A 14,121-nucleotide genomic window follows, 5' to 3' on the forward strand; every position below is an offset into this window, starting at 1 on the left:
AGTACGACAGCAGTCATCCTGAAGCAAAACGTATAACTGAGGCCTTGACTGCTATGTTGGTGTTAGACGTGCGTCCGGTATCCGCCATTAGTGCAGTGGGATTTAGACAATTGATGGAGGTAGTGTGTCCCCGGTTCCAAATCCCGTCTAGATTCCACTTCACTAGGCAGGCGATACCGAGACTGTACAGAAACGTCAGAAAAAGTGTCCTCAGTGTCCTGAAAAATGCCGTTGTACCCAATGTCCACTTAACCACGGACATGTGGACAAGTGGAACAGGGCAGACTAAGGACTATATGACTGTGACAGCCCACTGGGTAGATGTATCACCTTACGCAGCAACAGCAGCAATATTGTGCGGGCAGCACGTCCCATGTTTTGCTTACACAATAAACTTGGTGGTGCAGAATTTTCTGAAAAGCGAAAGGGGCGTGCAGGAGACGCTTTGGGTGGCCCGAAAAATTTCTGTCCACTTTCGCCATTCAGCGACTGCGTGCCGAAGACTGGAGCGCCAGCAAACACTCTTGAACCTGCCCCGCCATCACCTGAAGCAAGAGGTTGTGACGCGGTGGAACTCAACCCTCTATATGCTTCAGAGGATGGAGGAGCAGCAAAAGGCCATACAAGCCTATACATCCACCTATGACATAGGCAATGGAGGGGGTATGCACCTGACTCAAGCGCAGTGGAGAATGATTTCCGTGTTGTGCAAGGTTCTCCAGCCCTTCGAACTTGCCACACGTGAAGTCAGTTCAGACACTGCCAGCTTGAGTCAGGTCATTCCCCTCATCAGGCTTTTGCAGAAGCAGCTGGAGAAAGTGAATGAGGAGCTAAGACGGAGCGATTCCGCTCGGCATGTGGGACTTGTGGATGAAGCCCTTCATTCGCTTTGCCAGGATTCCAGGGTGGTCAATCTGTTGAAATCAGACCACTACATTTTGGCCACCGTGCTCGATCCTAGGTTTAAAGCCTATGTGGTGTCTCTCTTTCCGGCCGACACAAGCCTGCAGAGGTGCAAAGACCTGCTGGTGAACACACTGTCAGCTGAAGCGGAACGTGACACGTCAACAGCTCCTTCTTCATTTTCTCCCGCAGCTGGGGCTTCCAGGAAAAAAACTTGGCTATCCTAAGCAACCCGCTGGCGGTGATGCAGGGCAGGCAGGATCAAGTTTGGACATCTGGTCCGGACTGAAGGACCTGGCAACAATTTCTGACATGTCTACTGTCACTACATATGATACTGTCACCATTGACAGAATGGTGGAGGATTACATCGGTGACAGCATCCAAGTAGGCATGTCAGACAGTCCATACCTGTACTGGCAGGAAAAAGAGGCAATTTGGAGGCCCCTGTACAAACTGGCTCTATTTTACCTGAGTTGCCCCCCCTCCAGTGTGTACTCCGAAAGAGTGTTTAGTGCAGCCGGGAACCTTGTCAGCGAAAGGCGTAGGAGGTTGCTTCCACAAAATGTGGAGAAGATGATGTTCATCAAAATGAATTATCAACTCTTCCAGGGAGACCAGCCTCCAGAACGTACAGAGGGACCTGTGGTGGTGGATTCCAGTGGGGACGAGTTAATACTCTGTGAGGATGAGGATGTACACAACACTGAAGAGGGTGAGGAATCGGTGGATGAGGAGGATGAGGACGACATCTTGCCTCCGTAGAGCCAGTTTGTGCAGGGACAGATTAATTGCCAGCTTGTTTTGTAGGGGCCCAAACGAACCAATCATTTCAGCCACAGTCGTGTGGCAGACCCTGGCGGTGAAATGATTGCTTTGTTAAAGTGTGCATGTCCTGTTTATACAACATAAGGGTGGGTGGGAGGGCCCAAGGACAATTCCATCTTGCACCTCTTTTTTTTCTTTGCATTATGTACAGTTTGGGGCCTAGTTTTTCAAACTGCCATCCTGTCTGCCACTGCAGTGTCACTCCTAGATGGGTCACGTGTTTGTGCCGCCCACTCGTGTCGCTTAGTATAGTCATCCAGCTACCTTGGTGCAACCTTTTGGACATAAAAACACTATTGTGAGGTGTGAGGTGTTCAGAATAGACTGGAAATTAGTGGAAATTAAGGTTATTGAGGTTAATAATAGCATAGGAGCAGAAAAACCAACACATTCTGTGATTTTAGCTGTTTTTATGCTTTTTTAAAAAAAAAAATACAGATCCAAAACACAAAACCCAGAACCCAAAACACGGAAGGGTGGTTTTGGCAAAACCAATCCAGATCCAAAACACGAAGAAAGATTCAGATCCAAAACCAAAACACAAAACACGAAAAGGGGCCGGTGCACACCCCTACTTTAAAGCTATGGAACCTTTTATGTGAGTGTGCATTATGTAAGTATTAGGGGTTTGGGAAAAGACGCTAGTTAGGTTTATCTGATTTGGGGCAGATGTGCACGCATGCAGCTAATAAACAGCGTTCGCATGCAGGATATTGTGCATTCGCTAATGTGCATCATGTTAACAGCGCAACTGTGCGTAATGTGCGGTGTTTATGCATGTGATTTTATTTATGACGGATTTAATATATATATATATCATTTCTTACTAACATTTTTTTTAAACTGCAATGCAAATGTGTTATGGGCAGTGAGCTTCACTCTCAAACAGGGTGGAGACCCCTAACCGTGCTGGTGCCAGCCTGTCTGATAGTGAGTTTAAAAGAGCAGATTTCTTAATATTGTTCATTCAGTCAAACTCAAATGTCTGGGCCATATTACAATTGCCACAGCTACACCTGTCCACATGTGGGGTCTCTCCCTTTACATGCAAAAACACCCACAGTTCCTGGTGTATTGTTTTTTTCTAATTCCTTTTCTCAGGAAGCTGTTTTTCTAGTTGCTAACTGATACTGTGTTTGTTTTGGTATATTTCTATGCAAGGTTGTCCCCAGAATGGGCCTGTCATGGCTTCTAAAGGGATTACCAAAAACATTGCCATCTGTACTTAGCTCGTGAGTTGTAACTTAAAATGGCGTCGTGCAGATTCTTATTTTTAAGATGGAGTCTGGTTTCCATTCGCAAGATGGCATCGCTCCAAGCTAATTTTACACTGATTCTGTCTCAGCCACTAAACCAGCTTCAACAAAGATTAACCTTGTAACCCACAAATGAGCCAAATTTGATGATATCATCTATGATGACCGGAAGGGATATATCTTATCTTATCTTTAGAAACAAATAACATCATATCATCTGCAAATAGTGCAATTTTGGTTTCAATAGTATCAATCAAAATACCCAAAAAATAATTTCTCTCTTCATAAGACTACGGCCAAAGGCTCCAAGGCCAGTGCAAACAAAGAGGAGAGAGGGGGCACCCCTGTCTAGTGCCTCTATAAATTGGAAATTCATGGGAAGTTTTAACCTCCGCTTACTATCCGTGTTGTCGCTCCCATGTGCTTAAAGTACGAATAAAGTTCTCCGGAAAGCCGAACTTTGCTAGTGATTCAAACAGATGATCCCACGTAACAAGATGAAATGCTTTTTTCGGCGTTTAGAGATAAGGCAATGGCGATGTCGGGCATCTCCAAGGATCTTAAATTTTGAAGTATAGATAGAATTTTCCGTATATTTATGACAGAATGACGATGCCAGATGAAACCAGTTTGATCTATAGCTATAACATCAGGGAGAATGATTTTCATACGTTCTGCTAAAATTTTAGTCAGTAGTTTATAGTCTACGTTTAGTAGTGAAATAGGGCCCTCATTCAGAGCCGTACGCTCTGAGCAGAGCGCACGCTCTGAATGAGGGCCGGGCTCCATTTTCATGGAGCGTCCTCCTGGACGCTCGTATAGCTGTGGGTCACCACCCACAGGCTATACGAGCGTGCATTGTGATGGCCGCGATGGTCGTTACCATCGTGACCATCGAAATTGCGAGCCGGAGCCTGCGGTTGAGGTTTTCAACCGCAAGCTCCGGAGTGATTTTGGCTCTATCAGAGCCAAAATCACTCCCACTGACATCACTAGTGATGTCAGTGGGCCGGCTTTTGACGGGAGGCGTTCCCGTGGGAACGCCCCCATCAGGGAGGCACGCCCCCGGCACGCCCACCAAAGGGGGCGTGCTGTCAATCAACATTGACAGCACGCCCCCTTTGATCGGACACAACGAGCAAAGGACTTTCCTTCGCTCGTCGCGTCTGGCGCATGCGCACGACGGAGCTCCCTCCGTCGTGCGCATGCTCAGTCCATAACATCGACCCACTTGCGAGCGGACAGCCGCTCGCGAGTGGGTCTGAATCAGGCCCTAGGTCTATAACTTGGAAGTTCTTGGTCTTTCCCTTTTTTAGGTAATAATTTCAAAACTGCAGAATTAAAGAATTTAGGCAGATAATTGTTCGAAATAATGTAATTGAAGACAGAGAGTAGAGGGCCCTCAATTTTTGAATACAGAATACAATAAAATTCACCACTAAGGAAACCTGGCCCTGAAGCCTTACCACACCCATGTATTTACATATTTATGTCACATTGCTAGGCTATGCCTCCATATTGCTAGAAAACGCCCATTTATTTACATATTCATGTCTCACATTGCTAGGCTTTGTCTCCATATTGCTAGACCACGCCCATTCATTTGCAGTAAACTGATATTATACTGTACAGTGAAAAGCTATACAAATCTTTTTCTTCAGAGAAACCAGAAGTCGTCAGTTCCATTGCTGGGGAGTTTCATCTCTGGTGTTTACATTTATTTCTAAACTTGTCCTCTCACTCTTAGGGACCCCATTTATCAATGATCAGTGCAGTGCAATCTGGGCACAATATTAGTGCCCTTGATTTGCATTATAGTATGTGATATTAGCTCCCGATTGTATGATATAGCACTGGAACCCTCTCTCCAGTAATTTTTGAGAAGTGTAGCCCATAAGCTACAGCAGCACAACGCCATCTTCAGATGGCATAAGCTGTGGGGACGCATTCCGGAGCATTGTAAATCTGACAGCATCACATCCACCATAGGGGATATGGGGGTTGAGGCTGCTGTCGAAATAGGAGGGACCACAGCAGATATCAGAGATATCTGCTGCGATCTCTCTATAATACATTCTCGGGATACTTAATAATTGCGGTCATCCACAGAAAACTGGTGCTTTCGGGGACTTTGCAGCAAATATTTATTGAAAATTAGGCCCTCGTAGCTCTTCATAAGGAACAAATTACGTGTTTTGTACTAAAGTCTTTAATCCCTTGTCACTTGGCTTGCCTGGCCTCAGAAGTACTCATGCTAGATGGGAATTCCAGAAAAATATTTTTTGGGATTCTTTGATTTCAATAATTGCTTGAAAAAAATGGAACCCCATCTCTTCTTCACCTTAGACATCTTTGCAAGGATCTCGAGGACTTATATGCTCCTCACCACAACCGCTCCATCAACGACACGATGCTACCATCAATATTTTTACCTTACACTATTCCTTACAGAGACCTGGTGAACCCACTGTCCACAGAAACTAATGCTGTGTCAAAATGTACTAAAGATAATGTTTACAGAGGTTTTATCTGCAAAGCTTTATCTCCTATAGGTGTGTGTTTCTTTTTAGTTGATAAAAAAATACCACGTTCCAGCCCTTGAGGGCTACGGCTGCCAGAGTAGGGATCGTAGCAGGTATTGGAGATATCTGCTACAGTCCCTCTTTCATACATGGGGGTGATACTAAATATTTGTGGTTACCCCCAAAAAACAAGTGTTTTTGGGGAATAAGCTGCAAATGTTTAATTAAAAAATGGGCCACTTGGAGAATGACTGACTTAGGGACTGTGCTGCCAGCCCTCATCATGACCTGTTTCTGACCATGTCCTTGTTAGTCAGCACATGCCTAAAAAGGTTAGCCTTAGGCCAAGATTAGCCATAGCTAATTCCTCGCAGTGATATCTGCACTGCCTTCTTGTGTTCTTTAGTAAGTGTGCACCCATGGTTAGCAAGTGCAAACCACTACAGTATCTATTTATTTATTTTATTACCAGTTATTTATTTAGCGCGCACATATTCCGCAGCGCTTTACAGAGAATATTCAGCCATTCACATCAGTCCCTGCCCCAGTGGAGCTTACAATCTATGTTCCCTATCACATGCACATACACACTAGGGTTAATTTATATTTGGAGCCAATTAAACTACCAGTATATTTTTTGAGTGTGGGAGGAAACCCACGCAAGCACAGGGAGAATATACAAACTCCACACAGTTAGGGCCGTGGTGGGAATCGAACCCACGACCTCAGTGCTGTGAGGCAGTAACGCTAACCATTACACCGTCTGTGCTGCCCAATTGTGAGTCAAACCTCAGGTCTCTGCATTTGCAGAATGCAGATGTGCTATTTACCTGTCCAAGTTTTCCCCGTCAAGTTTTCTGTTTTGGGGATTCAGATAATTCTTCATTCAATCATATTTTCTGATTCATGCTGTTTCCCCATAGTGTTGAGTAATTATGTGATGAACAGCATTGGTCAAAGCAGGCTCAACATAACTCTCAGCCTCATGTCCATGAGGATAGACGTTCACCAGCTAATATATGACAACCAGTTTCATTTTATTGTATAGGGTGCATAAAGATTACCTCTTCTTTTTTTTACCTAGAAAACAAATGCAACAGCTACAATTTACGATACAGCTTAAACTGCTATAACGGCAAATAGCCAAATTAAGTTACGTGAAATTAAGCAGATCAAAATAGAAAATCAATGCTGGTTTTTAAATTGACACGCTGACTTGCAGAAATGAGTTTTTTCTTTTGCTGCGGTTCACAATTTATCCAGGCTACCGGGTTAGGAACTGAATCTAGAATCGTCTCTAATGCTGAGAATGAAGCTGGCATTTAATGTTCAGTCATTAGACTTAGATGGGAGCTGTGCAAGTGAATTGGTTCTGTTAGGGGGGAATAACAGCGCCAGCACTATCTCACACACCACTGACTGTATAGAGTTATTTTGCAACTGCTGAATTCTAATTTGCTTTGTAGCCACATTGGTGACATTAGCATATTGGAGCATTTCACATAACAATAGAGTTCACTCTGTTATTTAGAAAGTGGCATTTTGGAATGTCTCTTGTAATACCAAATGATCTGCAGCGCAATTGTTCAGCAATATGTGCCCTGCAGAGCTGGAGGTAGACAGAAAGGCCTAAGAAGATGTTTCAAATATTTTATCTTAATAATAACCATAAAAAAGATCATAGCCAATTAATTGTATTCATTATGAAACAATAATTAAAAGTAATGATAATAATTTAAAAAAGATTCATCTCCCAAGCCTTGGACAAACGTGTTCTATTCATCCTGCTTTAAAACCATACGGTATATTTATCCCTTTTTTCAAGTCAAATTCCCTTGTCCCTCTTTTCTCTTTTGAACCTGTTTGGGGCTATTTGATTGTTGTAATGAATTGGTGAATGCTTCACTGACTCCCACATTAGGGTTGCCATCTGGCTGGTGTTTTTACCATCCTGGTCACTAAGAATTGGACGCAAAAGGGGCAAACATAACAGATTGTTCTTTAAAAAACAGGCGTCAATCCTTATCCAAACTTTTTGATCTGTATTAAACATAATTTAGTTTGAAACATATTGTTTTATGCTGAATTCTTCTATCTATCACGCAACTTGGTTGAAATAGCAACCACTCATTTTCATTCTGCCTATGGTGGGTATTCAATTAGGCAGCGAATAGTTGGAATCGGCGATAAATTATCGCAGATGACGTCATTTTCGCCTATTTCAATTATCCCCGTATTCAATTTCAAAGACTTTTCGCAGGTTTGCAAGGTCTTTGAAAAAAAACAGGGATAACTTTTCACCACTGAAATAGGTGGTGAAAAAAAGTGCAGAATTGGGGTTTAGTGGTACAGGCTTTAAAAACAATAGCCTGCACCCCTGGGAATGTCATTTAAAAATAAACTGTGTCAAAAAAAGTAAAAAAAAATAAAAATCGGGACACCCCAAAAAATGAACTTTAATTTTATGCTTAAAACAAAAAATAAAATATGGGGAACACGTCTTTAAATAACTAAATTAAATCAGGGGGGGTTCCCAAGTATGCGGCAGGTTTTTAAAAGAATGCGGGTGGTTCTAAGTGCTATTCTTCACCACTTCTTCATAGCCGCAAATATGCACCTTCCGCGCTATTACAAACCCCAACTTCCTTCAGCAGGCAATTATGGGGGTACTCATAGTGATCCCCCATGTCTGGACATCTTTAGGGGGGTCCCAGGCACATTTCCCCGAAAATTCCCATTTTTTATCGTAGCTACTATTTCGCCAGGTCCGATTTTCGCTCATTTTAAATTGAATACGGGGATAAAGCGGGCACGCGCCCGATACTTTATCCCCAGAAAAGCTCTGATGTGGAGAGAAAAGTCCAGCATGGACTTTTCGCTCCCTAATTGAATATGGCCCTCTATGTAGTACTGTATGAGGTAATAATAATGTTTTGTACTGTGATCCTTGTAATTAAGCTAAGGTTATCTGTAATGTTATAGTACTTTTGCTTTGTAATTGTGATATGTGTTTATGTCTACTCCTTTTACGGTGCTGCAGACACTTTGTTGCGCCATATAAATAAATGATTCATAATTATCGACCCGCTACGGCTTTGCATGGGATCAGTTTTGAATTTATGGCGATAGTCTTTTTTAATTGAGGTCTTGTAAGATTGCCTTGTAGACAACATTCATCGTTTTTTCCTCCTGACGTCAACACAAAAAGATTAAGTTTTAACGTGACATGCAAAAGCGCCACGTAAAGTTGTCCATGAGCAAAACAGTTTCCAATTAGATCAACTCCTGCCATGTTAAGTGTCTGTCCCTGCGCTTTATTTAGTGTAATGCCAAAGCAGCCTCTTACCTGGAATTGGACTCACTTGAAATTAAAGAATCGTTTTTCACATAAATAAAATAGGAACGGTAAAAAAAGAGGAAAACTGAAATGTATCAGTAAATGGGGCTTACAGAAAATTTTCTAGAGAAACCGGATAATACGTATCAATCTCTACTTGGTATAAAATAGAGTCTATCACTGTGATATATCTATAGCAGGTTAAGCAGCATAAGCCAAGAAAGCGCTCGGACATCCATTTTTTCATTGACTTGCTTCACTAAACTCTTTACTGCTCGGCTCCCTTTTGTCATACATTAATTTATCATACACCTAAACCTTCCTCCACAAATGCTCTATAGAATAGTGAAAACTGCATCTAAATCTGCACAGTGGTTCTTGAGATTAGCCTGAACAAACAGACAGATGCCTAGCAGGGACTTTATTTTATACTATGTATAAATAATAATAATAATGCAAACCAAATGTACCTGTGCACAGACACTTTCTAGCAGGTATTAGCTTAGCTTTTTTTCAACATCACCTGCAGCGCTCAGAATCAATAACCATGCTAAAAATAGAAAGGAGGCTAGGTTCTATTGGACATATTAATTAAGTATATTTGCAGTATATCCCCTGAAGACACCCATTTTCGTGGGGTACCCAAAATTTTATGCATGTCCAAGATTTAAGAAGGAGGGGCTACAGAATATACTGTAACTCTGAAATCTACTGCAATCACTCCTTTTGCAACCACGGTCCAGAATGCAAAAACTATCTCCAACTATCTCCAAAAATCCATAAGAACCCAACCAATCCACCAGGAAGACCCATAATTTCGGGGATAGGATCACTAACTTCAAACCTATCACAATATTTAGACTCATTTCTTCAACCATATGTACACAAACAGAAAGCCTATCTCAAAGATACAACACAAATTTTGAACATATTACAACAAATCAATTGGGAAGATGACTATTGGCTAGTCACCACAGACATGACATCATTGTATTCGATCATAGACCATGAACAAGGGATCAACAGTATCCATTTCCATTTAGAACAGGACCCCGAATTACCACAATTACAACTTGAGTTCATTCTACAGAGTATAGAATATATCTTAAAACACAATTATGTATGGTATGATAACAAATTCTTTTTATAAACCACTGGCACAGCTATGGGCATGAGGTTTGCCCCAAGTTACGCCAACCTATTCATGAGTTGGTGGGAGGAACAACATATCTGGAAGGATCAGGAATTTGGGGCAAACTTCGTGCTCTGGAAACTCTATATAGATGACATAATATTCATATGGAAGGGCAATGAAGAAACCCTCAACAAAATCCTAACCAGTATTAACATAAATTCAAACAACTTAATCTTTACAGCCAATTATAGTAAAACTGAGGTAGTATTCTTGGACCTCAATATCTTCATAAAAGATAAACAGATACATACAAACACCCATAAAAAACAGTAGATGTAAATAGTTTCATTCTCTCAACTAGTTGGCACCATCCAAACTGGCTAAATGCAATACCAAAAGGACAATTCTTACGTCTCAAAAGGAACTGTTCTAGACAAACAGATTTTTTTGAACAAAGTAAAGAGCTTTCCATACAATTTAAGAATAAAAGATATCCTGACACCCTGATACAACAATCACTAGAATCAGTAAAACAAAGGAACAGAGATGATCTACTGAGTTGCATGGATTCAAAATCTAACAAAACATACAACAAACATACAACGAAGAAGTTCGCTTCATTACACAATATTCAAAACAAAGTAAACAATTGGAAAAAATATTACAGAAACATTGGAACATACTGCAGGAAGACGACTTATTGGCAGGTTATATATCCAACAAACCAAAAATAACCTATAGAAAGGCACCAGACCTGAGGTCGAAACTAGTCAAAAATCACAATCCACCAATAAAAGCGCAACAAACCACTTTATGCAAAGTACAAAAAGGTTTCTTTCATTGCCACTCATGTTCAGGATGTAGAAATACTGAAACATCAAGTACGAAATCAACAAAGATATTCAAATCATGCACCACAGGAGAAACACATACGATCAAGGAGACTCTCACATGCAATGCCAAAAACGTGATATACCTGTCACCATGGCAACCTGAGGCCCGTCTAGATACAATACCGGGAAGCACTGGCCCCTTCCATCACCATGGCAACATAGGGCCAATCAAGGAACACTCATGTCATTTCTAATCAGAAGAATCAAAGCTGTATTTAACTTCTCCAAACCATACAGCCAACACTACATGCTCCCAGATCCGCGAAGGTCGAAACGCGTTGGAGACTGACATTCCAGGATTATAACCATCACATTGCCGGACTGCCTGTATACATCCACCGCCGAAATACCCGACCATCAAACCATCGCCAAGAAAAGAGACCACCGCAAGCAGACCACCGCAAGCAAACCCCCATCAGGACAAGAAGAAGGGACAGGAAGTGGAGCCCCTCCGGGTAAGTATCCTCTATTACGGGTTAACGTCCACGGCCCCCGGCTCATCTGAGTCAAGACCGCTGCCACGTCCCCTCCGCTTGCTGGCACACTCTGGCCGTGCTCACGGTCCTGACCCTGGTTGCAGGGACAGTGTCTGTGAGTGTGCGGCACAGTGCACCGCAGCACAGAGAGATCCTCGCTGTCGGCTCCAGCTGGATGTCCCCAGACCAGAAGAAAAATCCTCCCGGGCAACGCGCATACAGATAGACAAAAAGGTACTGTGTACTAAGACTAGCGGGACGCCGCTAGATCTTCCTCAGACATTACTTTCACATAAGTTTCTTTACAAACCATCAACAGGACAATACAGGTGGATACACGGCATGTGTGACTCTTTCATTTTTTAAGTTTTTGCACTCCATTTTTAAACTTCTCTATATGTGCTGGACAATACTATTTGATTCATTTATGTGCATGTTATATTCAATAGGACATCGGTTCATCATTGACATATGATAGAATATACTTTGTATGTATTGATTGATTAGAAGCTTGGCATTTAGGACTTTGTCATTAAGACTATTAAACATTAATCTTTTACCTAATTTCCACGTTTTTCAATATCTCATTGATATACATCCATTTAGTTATTTAGTATAAAGGTTGTGCGCAGCCTCTGGCTATTTTCCATATTGTATCTCCAACTTCAGGTGTTTGCAGGGAAAGGGCTGTAAAGAGCGGTGCAGCAGCACAGAGCCCTGTGGGCACCACGGCCGCTCACCCACGGCCCCTGCATCTAGCTAGCAGGGTGCCTGGAACAACACCCTGCAGCCAGAATCAGTGTTGCAGTTCCACCCAGAGCATCCTTGGGACACTCCAGACGTGCACACTGTAGCTCTTACAACGTACCCAGAACAGTCAGGGTAAGCACTGGGCAGCCTGTAATTCCCGACGCTGCCAGCTAAACCCCTTCCACATGTCATGATGTCATGCACTTAGGGGGTGTGGGTGGGGGGCAGGAAGTGATTCCATATGCAAACACCTTAATTCTTATACCCTTTTTACACCACAGCTAAAACCTGGGTTATTGGAGTGTTAACCCGGGTTGCTGCTAGGTGGTAAAGGGGCAAGGGTTGGATTCCCGAGTCGAGTGACCCAGCAATCCATCGAAGGTAACTTGCAGAGTTTAACAGGGGAACGACCCATGAAACCCTGCAGTGTAAACAGGTAATCTGGGTTGTCTGACCCAGGTGTCAGTTCACAGCATGGGGACTTTCGGAGAAGTGTTCCAATGCACCTGCATGCAGTGTGAACATCGCTGATCTGGGAATAACCCAGATCAGCGCAGCCATAGAAAAGGGGTATGTACTGGGTCTGACCTGTTTTGGAACTATGGCCCTCATTCAGAGCCGTACGCTCTGAGCAGAGCGCACGCTCTGAATGAGGGCCATCCTCCATAACTATGGAGCGTCCTCCTGGACGCTGGTATAGCTGTGGGTCACCACCCACAGCCTATACGAGCGTGCAGTTTGATGGCCGCGATGGTCTTGACCATCGCGACCATCGAAACTGCGAGCCGGAGCCTGCGGTTGAGGTTTTCAACCGCAAGGCCCGGAGTGATTTTGGCTCTATCAGAGCCAAAATCACTCCCACTGACATCACTAGTGATGTCAGTGGGCCGGCTTCTGACGGTAGGCGTTTCCTTAGGAACGCCCCCGTCAGGGAGGCACGCCCCCGGCACGCCCACCAAAGGGGGCGTGCTGTCAATCAACATCGACAGCACGCCCCCTTTGATCAGACACAACGAGCGAAGGAAAGTCCTTCGCTCGTCGCGTCTGGCGCATGCGCACAACGGAGCTCCCTCCGTCGTGCGCATGCTCAGTGCAGAACATCGACCCACTTGCGAGCGGACAGCCGCTCGCGAGTGGGTCTGAATCAGGCCCTATGTTCCAAATCTCAGGTCAGACCAAGGATTTAGGTGGAAAAGCGGTAGTACTGATTGACAGAATGGTCATCCTATCTCAGCCCCTGTTCCAGCGACTCAGAAATAATACATTTAGACAAATAAAGATTACTTATTGCTGCTAATTGCAGTGATAAGGAATCTGTAATATTGGGGCATACAGCAAATAATAATATGCTCCTAAATGTGTGGTGTTTGTACTTTCACCTCATGTTTGCGTCAGCTTTCTCCTGGTGTTTTAGTTTGATCCCACTGTCCAAAAAGCATAGTGATAAGTTAATTGCCTTGTGACCAAATGGACCCTAGTGTGTGGTACAGAATTTTGGGGTCTATGTACTAAGCTTTGGAGAGTGATAAAGTGGATGGAGATAAAGTACCAACCAATCAACTCTTAACTGTCATTTTTCAAACATAGCATGTAACATGACAGTAAGGAGCTGATTGGTTGCTACTTTACCTCCGTCCACTTTATCTCTCTTCAAGGCTTAGTATATAGATCCCTTAGAGACTGTAAGCTTGACAGGGATAGTGTGAATGATCCAGTATCCTCTGTGTATCGTGCTATACAAATAAACAAATTATTTAGTTCACTTGTATTTTATAAATTCTATCTATCTATCTATCTATCTAGATACCAGAAAGGAAAAACTATAAAATATTATTATTATTAGAGATTTTGCCATACACACACATACGTGTATTTATACATACAAATATAGTCTAACATCACCCCTCTAATACTGTAGTAACTTTACAATGTTACTCATACAAATGTATTTTGGGAAATTTCCTTATTAAGGAATGGAAGTTCTTAGGAAAAGCATAATGCAGGTTTTTTGGGAGGGCGGA

General features: G+C 42.9%; 1 protein-coding gene across 2 annotated transcripts in view; it reads left to right on the top strand.

The window, feature by feature from the left end:
• SLC35F4 (solute carrier family 35 member F4) overlaps positions 1–14,121 on the top strand; it is a 372,785-nt gene that overhangs the window by 218,404 nt on the left and 140,260 nt on the right. The window lies entirely within an intron of this gene.

This window comes from Taudactylus pleione, unplaced genomic scaffold (assembly GCF_031769625.1).
Source record: "Taudactylus pleione unplaced genomic scaffold, aTauple2 ptg000707l, whole genome shotgun sequence".
Classification (NCBI taxonomy): Eukaryota; Metazoa; Chordata; class Amphibia; order Anura; family Myobatrachidae; genus Taudactylus; species Taudactylus pleione.